The sequence below is a fragment of the Nannospalax galili genome, unplaced genomic scaffold (assembly GCF_000622305.1).
Source record: "Nannospalax galili isolate Female #2095 unplaced genomic scaffold, S.galili_v1.0 scaffold330, whole genome shotgun sequence".
NCBI lineage: Eukaryota > Metazoa > Chordata > Mammalia > Rodentia > Spalacidae > Nannospalax > Nannospalax galili.
In genome coordinates, this window is record NW_008329640.1 from 1821513 (window position 1) to 1846652 (window position 25140).

Consider the following 25140-nt stretch of genomic DNA (forward strand, 5'->3'; position numbering starts at 1 on the left):
CTCTCCACACAGGCACACACACACACACACACACACACACACACACACACACACCTTACAGGCCAATGTGTAACCTCAGATGTGCATTGAGAAATGGTACAATCAAATTGGCATCCCAAAATCCAAGTGATGCCCTCTAGCCACCCAGCATTGGCTGGACTACTTGTATCATACCCACCTTCCATCTATCTGTGCACCTTTCTCTCACTCAGAAACCAAGGCTCCAGTTATAGCTCAGTCACCTACTGCCTGCACATCCTTGGGCAATTCATGTAAATTGTCCTGGCCCTCACCTCTTCACTAAGACAGGTGCACTAGTGATGCTCTAGGGTCCTCTATCCTCTGAGGTGCCAACGGCACATAAGAAAATGGGAGCTCCCCTCTCCAAATGGCTCATTGAGAAAAATTCAAGATTCTAACACTAAATAAGGAGAAAGTATTTTCTTCTCCCTATCCCCCAAGCTTATTGTTCTGAATAAAGGGACATGTTTCCTCTCAAGGAGGTGGCAAGGACAGAGAGGTTCAGCAGGCTTCCCTTCCTTCTTAAGACATAAGACCTGAGACGGCAACATTTGCCAACTGCCTCATTACACCCCAAATCTAAATCTGGAAGCTCAGAGACATGAGTGGCTGTTGTGGGAGCATGTTCGTGATGCATCTTTAAGTGAAAAAGCAGGCTAGTGTGACAGCTTCCAAAATGTGATTTCAGTGCCTGGCAAAGAGTGGGCGCTCAATTAGTACTTGTTAAATGAGTGAATGAACTTCTTTAAAAACAAAATAACACATCCAGGATTGCAGATGCTTAGAAAATAGGCTGAAAGACAGATCCCAGAATTCCACCATTGATTATCTCTTTGGATAAGGGACTCTTTCCTTTTGTTTCAGCATTTTCTAAATGCTCAGGTGTCTCTTTCCTTTTGTTTCAGCATTTTCTAAATGTTCTATAACACACATGTATTATTTAGGAGGAAGAAAATCAAGTCGTCTTTATAAGCATTTAAATGTTAGAAAAATAATAATAACCATACACATCCAAAAGAAAAAAGTGACTGGCATCCACATTGCACAATCCACACAAGAGGCAGCCTTCTTACCTCCCAATCACCCCAGCCCTACTCAGAGAAAGCTGCCCTATCTCCTCCTTTCTATCTGGATCTGAGAAATCTAGAATCAAACTGTTGCTTCCAAATATTGCCCTCATCAGAATCAGAACCCAGGACAGAGGCAGTCCCACCCCTTCACCCATGGAGAAACCCAGGCAGCGAGCTAGCCTGCCCATCTCTGGCTTTGCCAATGGCCAGAACAGGCCCGTCTAACCCAGAAGAGAATACAGCCAGGACACAGCAGAGCCTCCATCCCAAGCGGCATCTATCCTCCTATCAAACTTGCTCACTGAAAAGTCAGGGAAAGAATGCAGAAGAAACAAATATGTCCTGACAAACTTTGGGGGAATTTAAGGTTTGCTATCAATGGTCCATTAATACATTTTATTTCTCTTTCTATATCTCCCTGCCTGTCTCTCATGGTTCTAGCTTAGGGCCAGAGGTTAAAACCTTGTACTATGCTCCACTCACATCTACTTAGTGCAGGCCAGCTCAAGATGGGCTAAAGGAGCATACAACTTAGGAGGAGAAATCTCAGGTAGACATACAGAGTGTGCTCTAGTGGCCCCTAATAGAGGGCAGAACTTCAGCAGGCATCAATTAGCAACAGGTGGGGTCAAAAGGCAAGCTAGAAGCAGAAGAGGGACAGAGAGCTGTCACTTGAGCAAGCCACTGGCTATGAGCTCCTGGGTCACCCAACTCAAAAGGTTGACGTGATGCTTCTTACCAGAGGGGAGAAAAATGGAGAGTACTCAGTACAGAGGGGCAGCCATGTTATAAGAGGTTCTTGTTTAATCATTCCTTGGGATTCCCTGTAGTTCAGAAGAAGAAAGCCTGAAGCTCCAGTGGAAGTCCCTGCCTCACACTCCTCTGTGATGAGCACCACCCAACAGGCACGGTTCAGGCAGCCTAGACAGGGCAGGCTCAGAGCACTCACATCTAAGAATGTATCATCTCATAGCAGGAAACCAAGAGACCAGCACCCTGACAGGCAGCTCTGTCACTCCCAGCTACCTCCCCTCTGAAAGACAAAGGCCCTCTCAAAGCCCATCTTTCCTCCCCTGCAACAGGTGGTTAGAATTCCTACTTTCCCTGGTTGTGGGAGGGATTTGGTAAGACAATATTGGTGAAGTGTTTCCCACAGTGGCTGGCACTCCAGAGCTCTGTGTATAGCCAGGATCATCAACACTTTCTTCTGTTTTGTTTTGTTTTGTTTTGGTTTGGTTTGGTTTGGTTTGGTTTGGTTTGGTTTGGTTTTTTCATCAGGAGGGGAGGCACTGAATTTTTGATATTGGGTCCTTTTATGTAGCCCAGACTGACCTCAAACTTACTTTAGCCCTCCCTGGCAAGTCTCAAAATTCATGGTCCTGCCTTTAATCTTATCACTCAGAAAGCAGAGGCAGGTGGATCTCTGTGATATCTAGGCTAGCCTGATGTACATAGCAAGTTCCAGGCCAGCTGGGGCTACAGGAAGATACCGTCCCCAAAAAAGACCCAAAACAAACCAACCAACCAACCAACAAAGATCTTCCTGCCTCCCTCCCTAGTACTAGGATTTGAGGTGCGTCCCACCATGCTCAGCATATTGTCATTGTTTTCATTGACAAAATTGCATATATTTACCATATCTAACCTTGTGTTAGAAGTCTACATTGCAGAATTATTCTATCTGGCTAATTAACATAAGAATTGCCTCACATAGTTCTTTTGTGGTGTGAATAGCTACTATTCACTCAGTATTTTCAGTATCAGGTACAGGTCTCTTGCACTTCCTTCCCCTACCCAGCTCAAATATTGTATCCTTTGACCATCATCTCCAACACCCCCTGATTCAGCATCTCTGTTTTTCTTATTTTCATCCTTCTTTCAACTCTCAACATACATGCAAATTCTCAGAGCTTCATTCCCCTGCTGGGGGTAGGAGAATCGGAGGGGCCTCATTTTTAGTCCCATGCTGGGCATCCCTCCATGCCTTAGTTTCCTCTTCTATAATAAGGCAGCACAACTGTACTGCCCTCTAAGGTTTACTTTGAGGATTAAATGAGGTGGTACATGGGAAGCCCTTAAACAGCTTGCCCACCACAGTGAGTGCTTGGTAGGTTTTAACTATTGTCTCTCTCGGCCTCATCATACTAAATTAGATCTCCATCATTCTCAGAGCCCCTGGTCCTTTTTCTTTCGAACATTCACCATAATGTGTAATTATATTTTTGTGTTGTCTGGGTGCCATTCCACCCAAGCTTAAATTCTAGGAGGGATAAACCAAATGTCTTTCACAGTTGTGGCTGCATTCCCAGAGCCTGGTACAGTGTCTGGCTATAGTAGCTGTTTAATAAATTTCCTTTGAATGAATAAATGAATGAGGAAATGAATAGAATATTAGCATTGGCATGGATAATCGCCATGGTCCCTTCCAGCTCTGAGAGGTTCCAACTATTCTCTATTTTTTGACAGCTTCGAATGAAAAGCTTAAAATGAGCCCCAGAGAAGCTATTTTACTGATCCCCAGGGGAAACCCCAGGATATTGACAGGCTTTTTGACACTCAAGTTGCTTCAAGAGTTACTCTGATTTTTTAAGTCTGAGAGGAAGCTTACTGAGTTTCCAGGATGGGATCAGCTCCCCTCCCTCAGAGCTGCTGTGAAACAAGGTGCTGCAGTGGGCAGAGGGACCCCGACCAGGTGAAAGGGCCTTCCCCATGGCAGCAAGTGACACTGAGTCCTGATCCAAGGATGCCAAACCTCACAGAGCAACAGGTGACCATGGCAGTAAGCATCCTCTCACACTTCCCACCCTCTGGAAAAAGATGAGCCTACATGTGTCTGGAACCAGGGACCCAGGGCTGCCCTGAATATCACAATCTTTCCCTCTCGTAGACAGTGCCTGCTTTACATATAGATTCCTAGGCTACCCTTTCCACAATACCTCAGTCAGAACACCATGTAGGGTCTGAGGACATGCACTTGTCAAGGATAGTAAGAAGAAAACTGATGGCCATCAGCCCTGCCCCCACTGAACACTGAAAATATGTAACCAGTTACCTGCGCACTTCTTCCATAACTTTGGACACAGGAAGTTGCTCCAGCCTCCACCATCTGCTTTCAGAGGAGGCTCTGCTAAACCATTGGTACACAAACCTGGAGCATTTTGAATGGGATGCATAGGTCTTGCCCCTAAAACTTCTGAGTTGATATTAAGGACAGCTTGGGTTTGGATTTTTAATATGGTAATCCAAGTAGATAGCAAAGTTTGAGAACTACAGCTCCAATTTACTTTTACCTCCCAGCTCCACAAGAACACCCACAATAGTCTTTTCCTGATCAGAAGCTGGGCCTAAACTGTTGGGGACTCAGACATGGGTTCATGCTGCAAGACCTGAGATTTCTGGGTGCTACGATATGACAAGTGGATACATCTCACCACCTCCAAGTCTTTATTTCCTACAACTTACAGGCAACCTGCTGAGCCAAGATCCAGGTTCTCAGCATGTAAGAGAAAGTAAAGAAATCCCAAAGTCATCTTTATCAAAATTTTATCCCACCTCCACCATTTACCAGCTCTGCAACTCAGGCCAAGTAGCCTTACTTTCCCTGTCTATACAGTGGAGGTGTCATTACCTAATACCTACTCATCAAATCTTCCCAACCCTGTGTGCAAAGCACTTAATGCAGTTGTTGGCACATAGTGAGAGTCCAGAGCATCATAGACAATGAGAAAATATCAAATGATTCTCTTTGTTACTGTTGGATGCATCCCCACCACAACCACCACCACCTTTAAAGGGGCTTGGCTAATCTGCTGACCTCAGATTGTTTTAGCTCTTCCAGCACCCTTTGTCTTGTGTGTGTGTGTGTGTGTGTGTGTGTGTGTGTGTGTGTGTGGAGATAAGAGCACAACTTTCGTTTGTATGTTTATGTAAGTGTGTGCGTGTAGTTGTACATATGTATGTGGACACCAGGGATTGACATAAGGTATCTTCTTCAATCACTCTCTGCCTTAGTTTTTGAGATAAGATCTTTCACTGAATCTGGAGCTCACCAATTATCTAGACTAGCTGGCCAGTAAACTCCAAGGATCCACCTGTCTCTGTCTCCCCAGAACTGGGATTACTGATACACATCACAACACCCAGCTTTTTAAAGTAGGTTCTGGAATCCAAACTCAGGTTCTTATATTTGCATGACAAGTCCTTTACTGACCAAGCTCCCCAGCCTCTAGGCTTACCTTACCAAGCTTTGCCAACTCTTTGACCTTGAACTTACTATATCTCTGAGCCTGGGTTTTCTTATCTCAAAGCTAGAATTATAAAAGGATTTATTCCATGTTGGCTTAAAGAAGCAAGACAGTAACTCTTACAGAATGTAGAGCCTGGCACACCATCTCTCCATAAGCCAAATGTGATCAGAAAAAGTGGAAAACAATGGTTCCTCCCCTTGAACAGAGGTTCCACAGAGAGCTGGTGGCCAAAGTGGAATGGGTGCCTTCTGGAGGCTCTTGTCGAGGTGCCAGTTTCAAACCAGGAGCCAGGAGGCAACCCCAGCATTCCTCCACCCACTTGGGGTGATCCCAAAGAATGCTGACTCCAGCTTGGGGCCCCTCTCACCACTTCCCATCTGCCTCACTCCATTTAGCTCTGGCAATCCAATTCCCTTTCCTCCACCTGGAAATCGATGTTTAATTAACACATTATTGGAAAAATAAACACAGTCTTCAATGGAACTGCAATGAAGCTAATGCAGCTCAGCTTGGGGGCTGCCGACCAGCCCCTTCATCAGAAAAGCACTTCTCCTATTCCCTATTTTTCAACCAAGAAAAAGTTGCCTCTCTTTCCCAGGGGCCCTCCAGTCTGGTAAACCCTAGTCTCTTCCCTCTCTGCTCCTCTCTTCCTGTCCCTGGGCAACAGCCTCCCATTCCCTTTTTACCTTTGACCTATGATCCAGGGGGATGGAGAATCGATCTGTTGTCAGTGCATAGATTACTGCTCCATGGGAAAACTAGGAACTCCTGGACCCCCTTCATCGACACCATAGATGGTCTTATTACTCCTTCAGACTTATCCAACACTTATCCAAATCCAATGCCAGCTGTTCTCCTGCCCTAGTCGGACTGAGAGGAAGGCGACTAGCAGTGACTGAGCAGGATGATGATCCCAGAATCCCTGTCCAGCCATCAGGACTTCTCTCAGGGGTATCTCCTCTTCTAGCTCCCAGAGCAGGTACTCCAAGTCTCACCCTCTCTCCTCAATGGCTCCATGGGGAAATCAAAGCAAGGTCTCTGAGTTGAGACCCAAGCTTGGGCCTAAGATCTATCATTTCTTTCTGACAATCCTAAATATGCTAACTAGTCCCTCCAGCCTCCTCATCAAATGAAGATGCTGTCCATCTAATGAAACTGCAGATGAGGCAGGTCCTACAAAAGTCTCTCTTCAGCAGATTCTCACAGTATCAGACTCTATTTCCAGGATCCTGGACAGCACAACTCATAAGGCCCCAGATTACAATACAACACAGGGACAGGTTTCAGGTTCTCCATCTTCTACCCATGCACCATCATTCCAAACTAACGCCCTCCTCAGACAGGAGCCTGAAGTACCAAAATTCACCGAGACATAGGAAAGTCTTTCAAAGTGCCATTATAAAGGCAAGCCAGGTGTGGTGGCGCACGCCTTTAATCCCATCACTCAGGAGGCTGAGGCAGGCAGATCTCTGTGAGTTTGAGGCCAGCCTGGTCCCCATAGTGAATCCAGGCCAGCTGCGGCTACAGGGAGACCCTGTCTCAAAAAGACCGAAAAAGAAAAAAACAATGGCAAGGAGCAACTCTACTCTTAGACTAGCAGTCCTACTCTCTAAACCTGAGCTCCTTGGACCAGTACCAACATCTTCAACACATCCCAGAGTGGAGAGCCAGATTGCTTGGCAAATGGCTGTCAGAATCAACTCCCCGACTTGGGGATCCAAGGATAGGTCCACAGATGAGGTGTGATGGTGGTTAAGACCAAACATCTTAGTGTCAATTGCATTAAAAATGAATTTTTCTGTATGAAACTGTATTTTAATAATGAAATAGAGATCTTTTTTAAAGGTAAAAACCTCATTTAATTTTATGTCTTAAAGGGTTTATACTGAGTACAATATTGTATAACTGTATTAACTCAACTGTAAACCTAAAAATTTACAGCTAATCTTGAAACAGATGCATCTCAGCTCTAGAAATTGTTATTGAATATGTCAATGCTGTTGTCATGAAATGCTTCTCCTAATTATATGGTTATTAAATGAATAATTTTTAAAAAAAAAAGGACCAAAGACTTCAAAGCCAGGCATGCCACTCCCTACATGAATGATCTTGGACTTGTTACCTAACCTCTTTTGGCATCAGTTACTTTTTTGCTAGGGCAGAGATGATAAGCTTTCCTCCTCATAAAGTGGTTGGAAGGCTATGTGAGATAGCATGGGTCAAGGCTAAGCATAATGCCTGCTACATGTTTGGGGGTCAATTGTTAGCATAAGCTGCAGTGAGAATGACTGGGATGGGAGGAAGAGTAGGGCTGGTTAGAAGATTTAGGTCTAATTCTTTAGAAATTGAGGGCAAGTTGAAGTATCACTAGAGAATGACTCTCCTCCTAGCTCCTTTCTTGAGCTAAAATTGGATTTCTGTCTCTAACATGCCCCCTTCCTTCTTCTGTCCCATTAAGAGAAAGTGGGTGATGCCATCTCAAAGAAGCATGACCATATATTTTATCATCCAAACCAGGACACTGTTGAGACAATAATTAGACTAAGACATAATCCTAAAGAGGAACTGTCAACAAACCAGGGCATCCAGCTACACTATCTCAAGGTCACACAGAAATGGCTCCATGCCATGCTTTAAGGTTCTGGCCAAGATAATACTTTTCTGGTTCTAAGGCTCCATTTTGCCCCATCCCCCTCCCCCAAACAAACAAACAAACAAATAAATGCACCCTTGGCTAGAATCTATAACTCAGGGTCATTCAATTCTACCCTAGCATGGAGCAAACTGGTAGGAGACCTTCACACACATTTGATAGCATCATTCTCTATAACCAGCCTCAGGGAACAGAAACAAAACACACTGGGGATAGTGTGGGCTCATACAGTCCTCCTTGATAAACATCTAAGCCAGACAGGGAGGTTACCAGTCCCAGGCTGTCAGGATGCAGACCTAAAGTCTTTGCATCATGGAACGATCTAGGAGCACCCTTGAACGTTGAGTGCCCCTCAATGCATGCACTGGAATCTCTACTTTGAACACCTTCAGAGGATAATGTTGACCCAAACTCTGGCTCTGGAGGCCTGGGAATATAGATCATCAGGAAACTTCTAGCCTTGGAACCCTGAAACATCTTCCAGGATTCTTCTACAAGAGTCATGCCTGCTCTAAGAGACACACCTACCACTCCATCTCACCAAGATCTCGCCCCCATCTCAGTGAAGGAGATCTAACAGATAGCTGTGGGCATCTACCACAGCAGCATCCAGGGAGCCTGAATTCTAGCTTTTCTTGCATCCATGTCATACATAACTTTAACAAGCCATTTCATCTCTGAGTCTCAGTTTCCTCTTCCATTTTGACGGCACTGAAAGAACAGATGACACACTTCTCTTTTACCTCTAAAAGCGTAATATGAAGATCATTGAGCTTAGGCTCTGAAATAGACAGATCTAAGTTCAAGATCTTGATCTGTCATTTCATTCGGTTACTTTATCAGTGTCTCAGTTTTCTCTGATATCAACAGAGAAAGTAATACCAGTATACTTCTTTGAATTATTTGGAAGATCAAATGAGATTGTACATTGAAAAAATATTTGTTCTGAACTTAGTATATAATAAATGCCATATTTCTACTCCTATGAGAGTGAGGATGATGACAGTCAATAACATTAGCGAGATCCTGAGGGAGGCACAGTGACTCTGAGCCAGGGTTAGAGAACTTTCTACTGACTTCAGAAAGTTTACACTTGGCATTTCCTCCAGCAGATCTAGACTTGCAGAGAGAGTTAAGATGGCCCTGAGCAAAGTTCAGCCCTCCCAGAAAACAGTATGCTAGAGCAAAGAAAACTCCATCTCCCACCCAATATCTTCCTCCTTTCCTCCAATCAACAGATATTTGTTGAGTGCTCACTATGTGCTAAGGAATTTCCTCAGCATGGGAACACTGCAATGAAGAGAAACAAGGTCCCTGACCTCACAGAGCCTGTATTCTAAATGCAGAAAATAAATAAAACCTATCAGTATATAACATAATATTCAATAATGATTAACTCATTAAAATTAAAGACAATATAATGATCAGGGGAACAGACAGAATATTAGAGTGTGGGGACTATATTATAAAGTGGGCTCTGAAAGGCCTCTCTAAGAAGAAGGAAAAGTCTCTCTGCTATAACCTACAAGAAAGGACTTAGTGCTAGCCCCAGGCAGAGTCCCTGCCCCAAGCCCAGCATAGCCACCTGTGGCTGGTCCAGCATACAGCTGTACTTGTTCCGTCAGCAAAGCATCCAGAGGTGGCCCATGGGTCAGAACTGCAGCACGACAGGCTCTTCCCCAGCAGGTGCATACTTAAGGGACATGGGGCCTGACCACAGCTGGAACAGCACACACTTCCAGGTGGCAAGCTTGGGAAAGGATGCCTGCCCCTTTTCCAAGCCTCCCATCTATACCTAAGGAGATGAACAAGGAGAGTACATCCCAGGGTCCCAAGAGCAAGCTCTTTTCTGGGTTTGGCACAATAATCCACCTCCAAAGCATTCAACTCCCCAACTCTCCCCTTTCTCTGGTAATGACGTAACCCATTCTCCTTAACCCCTCAAGGTCAGCTCCAGGAATAGAGAAGAACATGGGAGAGACGGGACAATGAACATTTTGCTCTGAGGATTTTTCTTAAGAAAAAAAATTTTCCCAATATCACTTATAATTGCTAATAATGTGATGCACCTCTAGGTGAAAAAGGGAAAAAATGGCGTCTGGTAGTTAAAACAGCCAGAGCCCAAGAGAACACAGGGCTCTAGCTGAGCTCGTGGCCAAGGGCAATCTCAGCTCCTGCAGGCTGCAGCCTCCAACAGGGCCACATCACCCAAGAGGTTGCTGATGCCTGCCAGTAGGGCAGGGCCTTCCTCAGAGCTCTGAGGGGGTAGCAGGGAAAACCCTTAATTTCACCCACCTTGTCCCTTCTCCCCCTTCATTCTACATCCGCCCACCCATCACCCATGCCCACACCCACCCACAGGCTTGCTTGATGGACCAGGGATCTCATTTGAGGCTTCCTGCTAGAGTTACAAGCAGCTTCTCCCCTGCCTCCTTGAAGACAATTTCTCCTCTCTCCCCCACTAAATGCCCCCTCTTTTCCCCATCCTTTCCAGGTACTACCCCACCTCCCCAGTAAGCACATAACATGTCCAGCCACCCAGCACAAAAAGATAGGCAGCCTCTTGTCTGAACCATACCCACAGGGTTGACAGCCCCATGTTGTCCGACTGGAGGTATGCTTCTGTCTGGCAAAACACAAACACCCTTCTGACCCTGACCCAAAAGGTAACACAAAGGCTGCCAAGAATTTCAAGACTTAGCATCATCTATAGAGTGGAGGGCTGGGTAGGACAAAGACATCAATCTGTCCTCCCAACAGACCATGACAAGTCTCAGAGATATTCTGCAGTGCCCTCTGGCTTGACACAGTCCAGTGATCAGGGTTGTGTGTGTTGGTGTGTGTGAGACTGTGTACTCATGTGCATGGGGGCAGGGGCTGTGTCTGCTCTCCAGGCATCAAGCTCCCCAGAGGTAACCAAGTCCAGACCCTGCTTTCCCCTGCAACCTTCCTCCAGTGTGCCGCAAACAGATTTCATGGATGGTTAAATTGGATCATTATCACCAAATGCTTATTTGGCCAAAAAAGAAATCATTAATGTCATCTGCCCCCTCCTCATGAGGTCCCCTCCTCTAAAGATTCTCCAACATACTAATCTCATGAACTGCGACATACTACAGCATTCGGAAAAGAATAATGGCGAGAGGAAAGAAGAGAGCGGTGGCAGAGAGAAGAGGAGGCTACAGCAGTGCTGCATTCCCATGTGAAGATGGGCGAAAGGAGCCATGGCTGGAGGAGGAGGTGGGGAAGAGGCAAAGGGGAACGAAACCAACCAAATGAAAGCAAGCCCTTGGTCGCCCGTGTATGTGAGACAGTGTATGTGCAAAAGCGTGTGCCACTGCGTGTGTGAATGTGCCGACTTAGCCCTCCTATCAGAAGGCTGCATCCGTGTGGCATGTAAGAAAGGCCATCGCACCACTGTTGTGTTGCAAAAAAAAAAAAAAAAAAAAAAGCAAGAGCCGCATAGCCATCAGAATCAGAATTTTCTCATGGAGATGGAAAGGGCTGGAGGAAAAGGGGGTTGGGTAGAGGGTAGAGGGGATAGTGAAAAGAAATAGAAGGCAAAACCATGGCAGAATTGGGGGGAGGAGAGAGGGGGAAATCGGTGGTAGGGTGGACAAAATTGCACACACAGAGAGACACAAACACACACAATACCCAAACCCCACCAACCCCACCGCTGCACTGCTCATCCAAGACTGACAACTCGGCCCCCATCTCTCCACTGCCTCTCCGAGCCCCCAAAGCTGCTGCCGGATAGATTTCTGTATCTCAATTTTGCAGCAGTGGGCTAATTATGACCGAGCCCCCTCACCAAATTAACCCCTCCTCTCTCTCTCTCTCCTCTCTCTCTCTCTCTCTCTCTCTCTCTCTCTCTCTCTCTCTCAGGCCAATTGAAGAATAATGTGTTTTTAGAGATAATGGATTTTTTTTTCAAGGAGCGAGAGAAAAGGGGGATTCAGGACAGAAATTCTGCAAGACGGTGACTTCCAATCTCACCTCCAAGTCCCCCCGTGTCCCCATTTGCTGGAGCATCTCACCTACCATTCTCCGACCATTCCCTTGTCCCCCACTACCCAAAAGAAAAGACCTTCCTACCATGCACATCGACAAACACACCAACCGCCACCCAATCTCAGTAGCCGATCTCAAAATCCCAAGCATCAATCCACCTCGATATATCGTTCCCTTATATAAGCAGCAATCATCAACATAGAAACGCAGCATTAAAAAGAAACCAACAAAAACAGAGGCCAGACCCCCATCAGTCCCCCAATAATTAATAATAAGGATCTACCAGAGAAGCAAAGACATAATAGTCTCTCAAAATCTAGAATCCCTTTGATTCTTGGTTTCTCTTCTTAAGAAGCAATTTTCTTAAATTATCATTTCACTATAAAGGGCCAGAAACCTCCAGAAAAGGGCATTCGCACAGTCCAATTGTTAAAAAAAAAAAAAAAAAATTTTAACCCAGCCCTGTTGCTCACTTTAATAGCGAACTTCCAGTGTCCAGCCTTTTCCCCCTTCTTCCAGAAGGAAGACTGGCTCCCAGGGTGAACCCAGGGCTGCAGAAAATGGGCCAAAGAACCCTTACTCCATTCCCCAACAGCAACAAAAATCAAACAATAGGAATATATCTGCACAACCAGCATCCCGTCTGAAATATCGTTTACCCCAATATGACTTAGGCAGATTAAGCCTAAGATTAAGAGAAAAAAATACCAGCTTTGCCTGTCTCTCTCCCCACCATCCTTCCGACACGTACCCAGCAGCCCTTAGGTAAACTTGCCCATCATAACCAGCGGGACCATTGTAACTTGAAAGGCGACACAGAAGCCCTTGAACGGTGAAGACAGGCTCTACCCAGAACAGCAAATTGAGAAAGGGCCAGTGCTTCAAGCTCCTCTGACTAACCTCCAGGTGCCCCCAGATAGACTATCCCAGCAACCAAGTCACCCAGCGCGCCGGGAGTTCAAATTTCCACTGGAACCTTCATCACAAAGACAAACGGTCATCTGACCCCTGAAACTATATCGTCCTCCAGGTGTGACAAGGAGTTCTCCCTTCTCTCTCAGGGCCATTCTCCAGACCCAGGGCAGAGAAAGAATTCAGAATGTTGGGGTAGCTCGGGGTAGCAAAGGAAACAGTCTCTCCCCAAAGCGGGAACAGTGAGAAGAAGCAGGGCAAGGACAGCTCCTATCTACCTGATCTCATGGGTCCAACTGGGATCACTCTATCCTAGGCTAGCTCTCCATGATCTCTGACCTTTGCATTTAAATAAAATAAATAAAAAATAAAGCTCAAAGAAAAGGAAACCCACTTTACCTAAACAAAATAATGGTTCGCAAAGTATTTTCTCATTGCACAATGATTTTTCGGAGCCAACTCAAAAGAGGGAAGCATTTAATAAAGGAAGGGAGAAATTTATTTTTTAACAAGTAATCACAAGATAAGTCACCTGCAAGGCAGCTGAGCCCATAGGTTGGTATTACATCACTAGCTTTGGAAGGGATGGGGGCTGGGGGACAGTTATTTTTCCACTGTCATCAATATGATGATTATAAAGCAGCTAAGTTTTGTGGTTAAAAAAAGAGAGAGGGAAAATGTCGAAACTCTGGGTACAGCACAATGCTTTGAAAAAACAATACATCGAACCAGGCTTTAAGGTCACTGAGAGCTTGCAAAACCCACAGTGCTTACACATAGTGGAAGTTTTCAGGCAAGCCTGCTACTAAATCATTAATATAAACAAATGGAAGGCAGAGGAGGAAGATTCCCTTGTAACTGATCCAAAGAGGAGAGTACACGCACGCACATACACACGCGCATGGACACACACTCCGTTTTCACCTGTGTGTTGCCTTCCCAAGATAACAAGTCTGCTAATTTTCACTCAAGAATGACCTCTCCATACCCCCTCCAAAAAATCTCTCTTCCCCATCTCTCTCTCTCTCTCTCTCTCTCTCTCTCTCTCTCTCTCACACACACACACACACACACACACACACACACACACACACACACCTCGGTTCCTCAACAGCTAGGGAAATCCCTGTCTCTGACCCATTCTGTCTTGTGATTCTCAGAGTATCTTCTTCAGGAAAAGAAAGAGGTAAGTACCACCAAAATGTTAAAAAAAAAAAAAAAAAAAAAAAAAAAAAAGTGCCCAAAGTGAAGTGATTGACACACATCATTCTAGACTAATAATCCGAGCAAAGAGAAGAAAGACTGAAAATAAAGAAAGAAGTAAAAGGAGAAGAAAAAAGAAAATAATAAATCTAAAACATTTTCAGACTTTTCCAATGACTGGAGCAAAACAATCCAACTTCCACCACAAACTGAAGCCAAAAAGGAGGAGTTGAAAACCCATTCCCATGGTCAGCAGAGCCTCTCAAACCCGGCGTTCAAAACGAGAAAAAAAAAAAAAAAAACTAGGTTGGTCGCTCCCAGCTGAAAACTTCTACCCTGTCAGGAGCAACCTCTTCCCAGAACGGACAAGAACCTCGAGTTGTTCCCCAACCTGTCTGCCTTCCTGTTTCCCAAAATCTTACCTCTCCAGAAGAACAGAAGAGTTGGGGATCTGTCAGTTTGGTGTTTAATCAACTGAGTTTTCTGGGTGTTTCCTCTTTGGGAAGATTCAAATTCCAGAATCTTTCTCTCTCCTTCTTCTTTCTTTCTGTCTGTCTGTCTGTCTGTATCTCTCTCTCTCTCTCTCTCTGGTAAGGAGTGGCAGGGAAGGAGGGAGGGGGTGCTGGAGGTCCGAAAACCAGGTCCTGGGTGGCTAGAGCTGCTGGCGGCTGTGAGAGGGGAGGACACGCTGCCTCTCCCTCTCTGTGAGTTGCACGCAAGAGGAGATGTGTAAGGCTGCGCTCTGAGCCCGAGACTGCCGGAGGAGCCCAGGAATTTCACGCACTCCAGAGCTGGCCCCTCCCTCTCCCACACAGACCCCGGCATTTAAAGAGACAGCTAGGCTGCCTGGCTCAGGGCTTCACCTCCTCCCAAGCTGTTTTGCAAACAGCTGAGAAGGTATAATCGGGGATGGGGCAATCTGCACCCGCTTCACGACTACAGGGTGGGCTCTAGAGCACCCGTTCTTTCCTTATGCTAGCCTGAAGAGAGTTCCTCCCCAGAACTGGAACAAAAATCCAAATAAAGACTTCTTTTTCAAATCCTCATTTATTTTTTCAGCACACTAAAGGTCTGTCCCACTGCCTGCCGAGGGTACACCTGCTCCACGGAAGACTGAGAAGGCAGAGGGGATGCTACCCTGCAAGTGTGCCTCAGTTTCTCTGAATAGTCACTTCTCCTTACAAAATCAGGGCAATCCATGAGTTTCTGGTGGAGGTCAGGGCTTAACTAGGACATGAATCCATTTCTTCAACAAACACCTTTGAATGCTTTGAATGCTGGCTTAGGGTGAGTTATAAAGGCAAGGGGTATGGAACAAAGAAAAGAAAGTGACACATGAGGCTTCCACTCCAAGGGTCCTACAGAGAAAGACAGGCCATGGCAACTCTATCCTAGGGAGCTACAAGCTAAAGGAGACAGAAATAGGGCTCAAGTGCTTTAGTGGGTCAGGAGGAGATGTGTTCTCTGACTTGTACTTAGAACACAGGGCCCAAGCGTTTCCCCTATACACCAAATCCCTCAAAAATCCATCCATCACCAGCCTTGATGAACTAGGTAGGCTGTGTGTGTGAAAGTATCCCCTCCAGTCAAGTCTAAGCAAGGAATGATGGTGGTACAAAACACAAAGGTTTGCTCAGTATCAAACCCTGGTGCCCATGGCATGAAAGCATCCGGAAGTCCTTCTCCTTCCTCCTCTTTCCAAGGATATGTTGGCATATCATTCCTTCTTCTGGTCAACACCAATGACAGTCAAACACTTTCCACAGGCCAGCACATGGGTCATCACTTTGAATTGACTGAAGTTATTGCTAGGTGAGGCTCGCCTTGAGCTTTAGAGAGGCACCCCATGGTCACCTAGTCAGAAACTGCTAGCAACAAATTTAAAATCAGGTCTACCCAAATCCAGAGCCATAAGGCTATTGTGACTCCCTTCCAGGACCTTGTATTTCTGCTCTTTGTAGGACATTCTCCCAGCATCCCACCACTCGTGTCCTAGGCATCATGCTCACAAGACACCAAATGTCTATGGAAGTCCCTGGCCCAAGAAAGATTTGACTCATTGGATAAGGACAGAGGTGAATTCATATAAACCAAAGGAATATAACAGTCAGGAAGCAACATAAAGGATACCCTGGGCCTGCCAATAAGCAAGTGATAATTCTGATCTGCTGACTGGATATATCAAGTCAAGCTCTATAGACTGGTGGCATTTTGGCCAAGCCTGGGTGGACACAGATAATCTCAGCACTGTTAGTGTATTCTGAAGCGTATTTGGCCTTGCAGATCATGATCTCATTTTCTTACAGGTTTTTCAGTCTTCAACACCTCCATGTGCCCAACATACCCAGGAACACAAACAAATATGTCCATTTAATACATGGCTTCTGATCTTTGTACATTTACTCTAGGCATGAACTGCCCGAGCACCAGATATGTGTCTTCCTTTTGCTTCCTCAAAATCTATGTATTGTATTCGTCCCCAGGATGCAGGAAATGTAGCAGCAACAGCCAGGGTAACTACAGCACCCATATGGGAGCTTCAGGAAAAGATCCAATAAGGACAAAAGCTCAAGGGAAAGTCTGGGGACACAGCTTAGGTGATAAAGTGCTTGTTATGCAAGCACAAGGAACTGAGTTCCTTAGCACCCACTTTAAAAACTGAAGACAGGAGGATCCCTGGGGCTCACCATTTAGCTAGGCTAGCTAAACCATGGCTTGGCTTTCAATTCAAATTAGAGACTCTGTCTCAGAAAAAAAAAAAAAAAAAAAAAAAAAAAAAAAAAAAAAAAACCTGTCACCGTATATGGGGCTGTGGGGCTGAAAAGATGGCTCGGCGATTAAGAGCATCTCTTGCCCTTCCAGAGGACCCGAGTTTGGTTCCTAGCATCTATACTGGGCGTCTCACAACTGCCTATAACTCCTGCTCCATAGGATCAGGCACCTGCACACATGTGGCATATACTCACACAGACACATGTACATACATAAGTAAATACATACATACATAAATCTCGGATCTCTGTGAGTTCAAGGCCAGCCTGGCCTACATAGTGAGTTCCAGGACAGCTGGGGCTACAGGGAGACCCTGCCTCAAAAAGACCAAAATAATAACAATAATAGTAATAATAATAAGGCTTAAAGCAAATAAGAAAGGCATGTGATATCAATCTCTGACCTACACACATACATATGCACACATTTGAACATGTACAAGCACAATCAAACATGGAAGAAGGAAGGAAGGAAGGAAGGAAGGAAGGAAGGAAGGAAGGAAGGAAGAAGGAAGGAAGGAAGAGAAAGGAAAAAAGAAAATAAAAGTTCAAAAGGGGGATGGAGTCATAAATGTGGGGCACCTACTCTTCTGTAAATAAACCACTACCCTAGGCTCTGTTAAAAATAATAATAATAAAATAAAACAAAAAAAATAAATAAGGAGGGGGCTGGAGAGATGGCTCAGCAGTTAAGAACACTGGCTGTTCTTGCAGAGGACCTGGGTTTCTTTTCCAGAAGCCACATGGTGGCTAACAACCTTCTGTAATTCCAGTTCCTGGGGATCCGACGCCCTCTTCTGACCTCCAAGGGCGTTGCATGGCACAGGCGCCCTTGCATACATGCAGGCAATACACTCACACACATAAAATTTTAAAATAATAAATGAAAAAAGAAAGGTCCAAAAGGAGAGCCCAAGGACCCATTGAGAGCCCTCAGGTGTTAGTAGCCATGGGAAAACACTACACAAATAAGGAGAACTGAGCAGGAAGTTCATTTCAGGGCTGAGCACAGGGAATCCACACCAGGATGCCCAATCCAGCTTGGCCATGTAAATTCTACACGATTTGGATCATTTTCCTCATCTCTTTCAAGTTTCAGCATCCTTGTCAGTGACATAAAAAGACGCTTGCACTCAGTTCATAGGATTGCTGTGAGGAGTAGATGAAGCCCATTCAGAACACCTGTCCCACAGAAGCACTTCACAAGTGTCCCTTCCCTCAGCCCAGAGGTCTGCATTCACCCTGGGTTAGGATTGTGAATGCTGGGCTGCCCCATAGTTGGCATTTCTGCATTCCAGTTTCTTTTGGACACTCTTCAAATTCCATGCAGGAAGATCACAGTACTTACCACCCCTTTGCATGTTTGGGGTCCCTTTGCTATGGGAGACCCCTCTGCTTCCTATCCTACTTTACCATGTGTGTATTTTGAATGTTATTGTCATCTTACTCTATTTAGTAGTTTCTTAGGCTTCTTAAGTATTATTTACCTTCCAACTACTCCAGCGTCTTTTTCATCTGCCTTTTATCATGAAACCTGGACTCGTTTTATCCCGTTCCTATATATCATTTTAGGTGGCTATCAAGCTGCTTATTCTTATGATCCAGCATTCCCTCAGAGAGCTGGGGTATTATGAGGATAGATATACAAAAGAGCCGAGGAAGGCAACATCAAAGAGAGTAAGATGGGTCTTCTTACAGACATGCAATGCAACCATAAGAAAAAAATAAAACAGAAACAAGATCAGATGTTTGCCAAAACAATGCTATATCAGCAATGAGACTCATCTTTCTTTCCTAAGGGGAGAATTGGTGGACACAACAGAAGCACCCAGAGACCCAAGGCCTTCTATGCTCCCTTCTCTGGTTCTAGGAGGAAGAGTGCCTTTGATCTGAGGTCACAGGTACTGGGATTGCTGGTGGGTTTATCAGCCTTCATGCAAAGAGCACAGGCCGTGGAATGCTTCACATTTCTCATCTACCCCAGGCCAGTTCTTTACACAAATAATACAAAACAAAAATCCCAATCAAAAGGATAAGTTGTCCATGACATTATGAAAAAGTTTTTTCATAATGATGTCAATAATATTACCCACCAAAGTACCCTGCACCCTCACAGGCCCGTAGTTTACTAGCATCATGATTAAGATCCCAACACTCCTGAAAAATTGTATCTTGGTTAAATCCCAGCTCTACCACTCATTGCCCTTGAGACTTTGGCCAAGTGACCAATATCTCAACCTTGTTTTCTCATGTATCTATAAAGTGGGGATAATGCTAACATCTTCAAACACTACCTGTGTTATATCAAAAGCACCTACATATAGTAAATACCACGTGAGAATTCATCATAAAACATTTCAATTGTCATTATCAGAGTAGAATTTAAGACATTTAATATGTGAGAAGGTCTAGTCAACCACAAACCAGATAAAACATGAGGAAAATGGGCTATACATAAGCAACTGGCTTGGCTGTCCCAGCACAATGCAGCTCTCGGGCACAACCTCTATTACTATTACCACCTGCCCAAAATTAAATAAGCACTAAGCAGACACTAACACAGCATCTCATCTAATCCTCACACAAATTCATTTTATTATGCCTTTTACTGAAGTGCATAAAAGTAAGACTATACATAAAATCAGAGTTCTAGATAAACAAACTCAACATATCCTTCCCTGCCTCCCTAATGACTCTTGCTTGGTATGTGAATTTCAGGTAGCTTTTTTTTCATGACTTCCTTTTTTATTTATTATTTTTATTTCATGTGTTTGAAAGTATTGCCTGCATGTTGGCAGGTATGCCATTGTCATGCAGTGCCTGCAGTCAAAAGAGGGCATTGTATCTGTATCCCCTGGAACTGGAATTACAGATGATTGTTAGTCTCCGTGTGGATGCTGGGAACCAAACCCAGGTCCTCTGCAAGAGCAGCCAGTGCTCTTACTGACATCCCCACATTCACTACTCCTGAGTATATTTCAAATACAGCCCCCAAGTCTATTAGCCCAAAGCATTTTGCCCAAGGCCTCCTGCAAACATTCCTTGCGTTCTCTCCTCTCATCTCTGTAGGACTGTGCTGTACTGTTGGCCTGCTGGAGTTGAGCTGGCTTTCCGCCTCCTATGTGATGATGACTCTAGTATTATTAGTTAATGACTTCTTATTAATTAACATTATTAGACATGCATCGTGCATTATAGACAGTGCCATAGAGGGACCTGGAATTTTTCAAGGAGGGGACTTGCACTAAAAGAGTTATCTCTGGAGCACAATCACAGGACAGAGTCAGCAGAGAGTTACAAGGAGACAACAAAAAGCCTTCTAAAATTCTACAAGACAGGCACCTAATCTGGACAACTCTGACTGGCATTGGAAGGAAGGAAATCAGGTGAATGAGAGATTTGCCTGTGTGCAGGCACCAGCCCAAGAGGAGCCTGAACATTCAGGCTGTGAGGAGGTCAACTCCCAGGGAATGTTTCTAGCTCCAAGAATCTTCTTTATCCCTTGGAAACAAAATAATCCCTGGGGCTTGCAGCCAATGCAAGCCTCCCAGCCATCTCCTTGAATTCAGCAGCCTTTAGCCAGCTAAGAGAACAAGCCCTCAGCAAAAGACTATGGGCTCCAGCCTGGGGAAGATCCAGGGTAGGAAGCAGGATGTCAGCCTTGTGGCTACATCCTTCCCCTCCAGCACCCAAAGGCAAACAACTTGTCTAAAGTGATGGTGACAGAATACTTCACCAAAAAGACACTTGACAAGAAAAAAAAAAAAAAAGAACGAAACTATTTCCTCCCACTCTAATAATTTTCAGAGCAATTCTAAAATTTCTTGCTTGGGGATCAAATCTTAACATGGTCCATGGATATTTGAAGTGTTTAATGGATTTGAATGTTTGAGTGGCAGAGAGCTACCTATTAATACTTGATGGTTGCTTTCAAACTATCATCATTTTCTCCAGTCTGTGATGGAAGTTCTTGTTTGTTTTAAACTTCATTCCTCCCCCTGAGGAGCTGAGAACAGGTGGGATGGCACAGCCAGTCTCAGACTGAGTGCTGACAAGTCAGGACCCATATCTTTGGAAGAAATGTCCAAGTGTAATGGCAAAGGGGATACATGCCAGTGTCAGACTCTGAAGGATGGGTTTGGGCTCCACCACATATCACCCTTGAGACCTTGAGCAAGTTGCTTGAGTACCTTCTATGCAAGGGAGAAATGGTATCAGGAACCACAGAGGATATCTATGGGGTTCAAATGATCTGATGTTTGTAAAGCACTCAGTCAATGCCACAATGTAAAGGCTAATAAATGCATGTTAAACAAAACAAAATTTCCCATGGGCATGATGGTTCTGGCATATCTCTGGGTCATGGGCAAGAAAAATGTAAACTCTGCTGTCACTCTTGGCAACCCTGCAGGTAGAGTTCAACCAGATCCAATGCTATAACTCCTCGTCATGCCCCACTGCTAGAGAACACCCATAGCATCTCCTCCCCCCATGTACACAGTACCTTGGTCAACCTGATAGGTATGGAGAGGAAAGGCAGGGGTCCACAGTATATCCCAGCCACAGCCCAGCAACCACGCTTCTGACCCACACACTAGAACTATTTTTAAATAATACAATTTTCCCAGTTGTGGGTAAAAAAAAAAAATCCTCCCCAGATTCAAGCTGAAGATGGAATGATTGCCAAATGCTAACAGCTTTTTGAACAGGACGTAGTTAAAAATATGTCTGAAATGGTTTTAACTCAAACTCAAAAAATAGCTTAACTAGCTAGGGAGCCATATCGTAGGCAGTGGGGGCGGGGGGAGTAGAAGAGAAAGAGGGATTCCCTTCAGAGGGGACCACAACAAACCTCACCACAGGGACACAGGAGGGATGCTGATTTTGCTTTCCCACATGAATAATACCTTTTGAGAGCACAGATGGTATCTCTAGGGAAAAGAGTGATATCAGAAAGTTCATTGCTAGTAGATGCTCCTGATGAGGGCTACAGCATGTGTCTTCCTCAGATCTTGAAACTCCTGTGGTCACTGCAGCACCACAGTGACCTAAGAGTATGTTGGTAAAGCAATATCTCAGTTCCCACCCCAGGGAGTCCCTGGACCAGAATCTGCATGCCAATAAGATGACCAGGGGATTCAAAGTCAAGCTGAAAGAACTGAAGAGATGGTTTAGTGGTTGAGAACATGTACTGCTCTTGCAGAGGACCCAAGTTCAGTTCCCAATACTCACAGCAGGCAGCTCACAACTACCCATAATTTAGGCTCCAGGGGACCTGAATCCCTCTTCTGGACTCCACAGGCATCTACATTAACATGTGCACATACTCACACATAGATACATACACATACACAAAACTAAAACTAACTAAATAAATCTTTAAAAATTCAAGCTCAGTTTCCATAGGTACTAGATTCTATCATGACAATTCTGCCCTGAGTTGGACTGAAACTATTTCTCCCTGTTTGACATACAAGAAAACTGAGGTATAAGAGGGACATTCCAGCTGAGTCATGTCTAATGGTATCTAGTTCCCTCCTAAGGCTCTAGACCCAAATGAAGCTCCATCATCAACCCACACCAAGGAAAATTTGTAATGTTTTTTCCCCTATGAGCCTAAGTCTGTTGCTCAAAGCAGTGTTTCTCAAAACACGTTTACTAGATCAGATTCCTATCAGATGCTCTGTGAAAAATAGCTGTTGCATATATTTAGGAAATTCATATTATAAATTTATATTAAAATTAGTATATAATATTTAAGTCTCTGAGAAGTCCTACAGGAAAGAAATCTGTTTAACATTGCTTAACCAAATGTATTCTAAAGTTATTTTACCACAAAATCCTTTTTCCCTTACTAGATACCTCTTTACATTAGGAAAAGCATCATGAGACATGTTTATTTAAGAAACACGTGTTGGGATTCACTACTGTTTGCTACTTAATCATATGCTCAAGGGGTCTGCAAAAAAGCATGCTTCTTAAGGAAAGGTAATGGGAGGTAGAAAAAGGACCCCTTTTATTTTACTTTATTTTATTTTATTTATTTATTGGTCTTTTTAGAGACAGGGTCTGTGCTGTATAGCTTTAGTGTCAACTTAACACACCTGGGTTGAGAGAGCCTCAATTGGGGAATTTCCTCTACGGAACTGGCCTGTGGCCATGTCTATGGGGCACCTTCTTGATTGTTGAGTGATGTGGGAGGGCCCAGCCCACTATGGGTGGTACCACCCCTCGTCAGGTGGGCCTGTTTTGCATAAGAAAGCAAGCTGAGCAGGGGCTAGGGGCGCAAGCCAGTAAGCAGCGTTCCTCCATGGCCTGAGCTCCAGCTCCTGCCTCCAGGTTCCTGAGTTCCTAGCTTGGACTCCCTGATGAACTGTGACCCTGGAAATGTAAGATAAAATAAACCCTTTCCTCCCCAAGTTGGTAGTGGTCAGAGTATTTTGTCACAGCAATGGAGAAACAAACTAGAACAGGGTCTCCTGTAGCCCCAACTGGCCTGGAACTAACTATGTACACCAAGTTGGCCTCACTCTCACAGAGATCCGCCTACCTCCTGAGTGCTGAAATTAAAGGTGTGTGTGACCATACCAAGCTTAACTTTTTTTTTTAAGGTCTCTGATTGGCCTAAAGTTCACCAAGTTGGCTGGCTGGCCAGTAAACCTCAGAGATCTGCCTGTCTCTATCTCCACAGCACTAGGATCAGAATCACACACCACTATACCTGGCTTTTTTACATAGGTTCTGAGGATGTAACTCAGGTCCTCACACTCATACAGAAAACCCTTCACTGACTGACCTATTTCCCCAGTTTGTGCATCCCTCTTATATTTCATTTTATTTTGTTGTTTTATTGATTAGGGAGTATGTACCGTTCTCCTGTCTCAGCCTCCTGGGTGCTGGAATTTCAGGTATGTACCACCGTGCCCAGCTTCAGTCCTTCTATTTAAAAAAATCATGTTTAAGAACAATCAAATGACTTGCCCAAGATCAGACAGGCAGTGAAACCTGGAAGACATGCTTTGAATATAACATGGTTCTGTTGTTCTTTTCACCGTAGGCATTTCTTTCTTCCCCAGGAATTCCTGGATGCTTGAAATTCATGTCTAACTTCCCAGGTCCTTCATGGAGAAACACAGAGATTCTCGAATTTGTCTTCCTTGTACCCTTGTCAGATACCACAATGGAGCCCAGATGAGTCACAGAGCTCACCCAGTGTGGGGAGTTTTGTGTTCCGGCATCTCCCCTCCTGGAGTGGCCAAGCTGGGACTGTTCTTCACCCCACGCTACCTCCTCTCCACCATTGCCATCTGCACCCTCCTTCTCAAGGATCACCATCTGCTTCCTGATACCACTCAGCCGCCCCCAGCTCTTTGCTCTGTTTCTGAGCCCACTCCTTGAACCACTCTCCCTGCAACTTGTGACTTTCCCTTTCTCTTCCCTCCCCACCTTCCTTCTTCATTCATCACCTCCTCAGTCCACAACTTCCACAGTTTGCATGCTTATAGTTTCTTGAATTCTCACATTCTTTAAGGTCAAACCCCCTTTCCACCTGGAAATAGCTCCAGAGTTCATTGTTGAGGCTAATATTTTGTCACTAGGTCATGTGTGTTTGCAGAATAGATCATTGAAATTCTTTCTGCCATTTTTCTATCCCAACCTGGACACTCATATTCTAAAATGTCAATACTTAAGCTCATTTCCTCTTCTTCCTACAAGAAAACTCCTTTCCTACAAGGCAGCTAGGGCTGAATGTCATGTAAATACAGGGTAAATGTACCAAGTCACTATAACAATTCTCTAAGGTCAGGATGACTGCCACTCTATCCCTCACTGCAGAAGTCTGCACTTCAGGGGAATGGGAAACTGGTTCAGTTGGTAAACTGCTTTCAGTATAAGCACAAGGACCTGAGTTGAGAACCCCAGTGCTGATGTAAAAAGCCAGATGCAGTGGTATATGTCTGTAACCCCTTGTACTGAGAGATTGGAGACAGGCAGATTCCTGGAACTTATTGGCCAACAATTATAGTCAAATTGGTAAGCACAGGTTCACCAAGAGACCTTGTCTCAAAAAGTAATTTGGAAACCAGGCATGGTTGTGCATGCCTTCAATCCCAGCACTCAGTAGGCAAAGGCAGGAAGATCTCTGTAAGTTCGAGGTCAGACTTGCCTACATAGCAAACTCCAAGCTAGCTAGGCATACACATTGAGACCCTATCTCAAAAACAGGAATAAGGTGGAGAATGACTGAG

General features: G+C 44.7%; 1 protein-coding gene across 9 annotated transcripts in view; it reads right to left on the bottom strand.

Annotated features, from left to right (window-relative positions):
* The window catches only part of Nrxn3 (neurexin 3), a 1763451-nt gene extending 1748584 nt beyond the window's left edge, over positions 1-14867 (bottom strand). For all 9 annotated transcript variants that reach the window (XR_003850606.1, XR_003850607.1, XR_003850608.1 and 6 more), the window contains exon 1: positions 14543-14867. The gene's annotated coding sequence lies outside the window, so the exon portion shown is untranslated. The remainder of the gene's footprint in view (positions 1-14542) is intronic.
* Positions 14868-25140: the final 10273 nt, after the last annotated feature.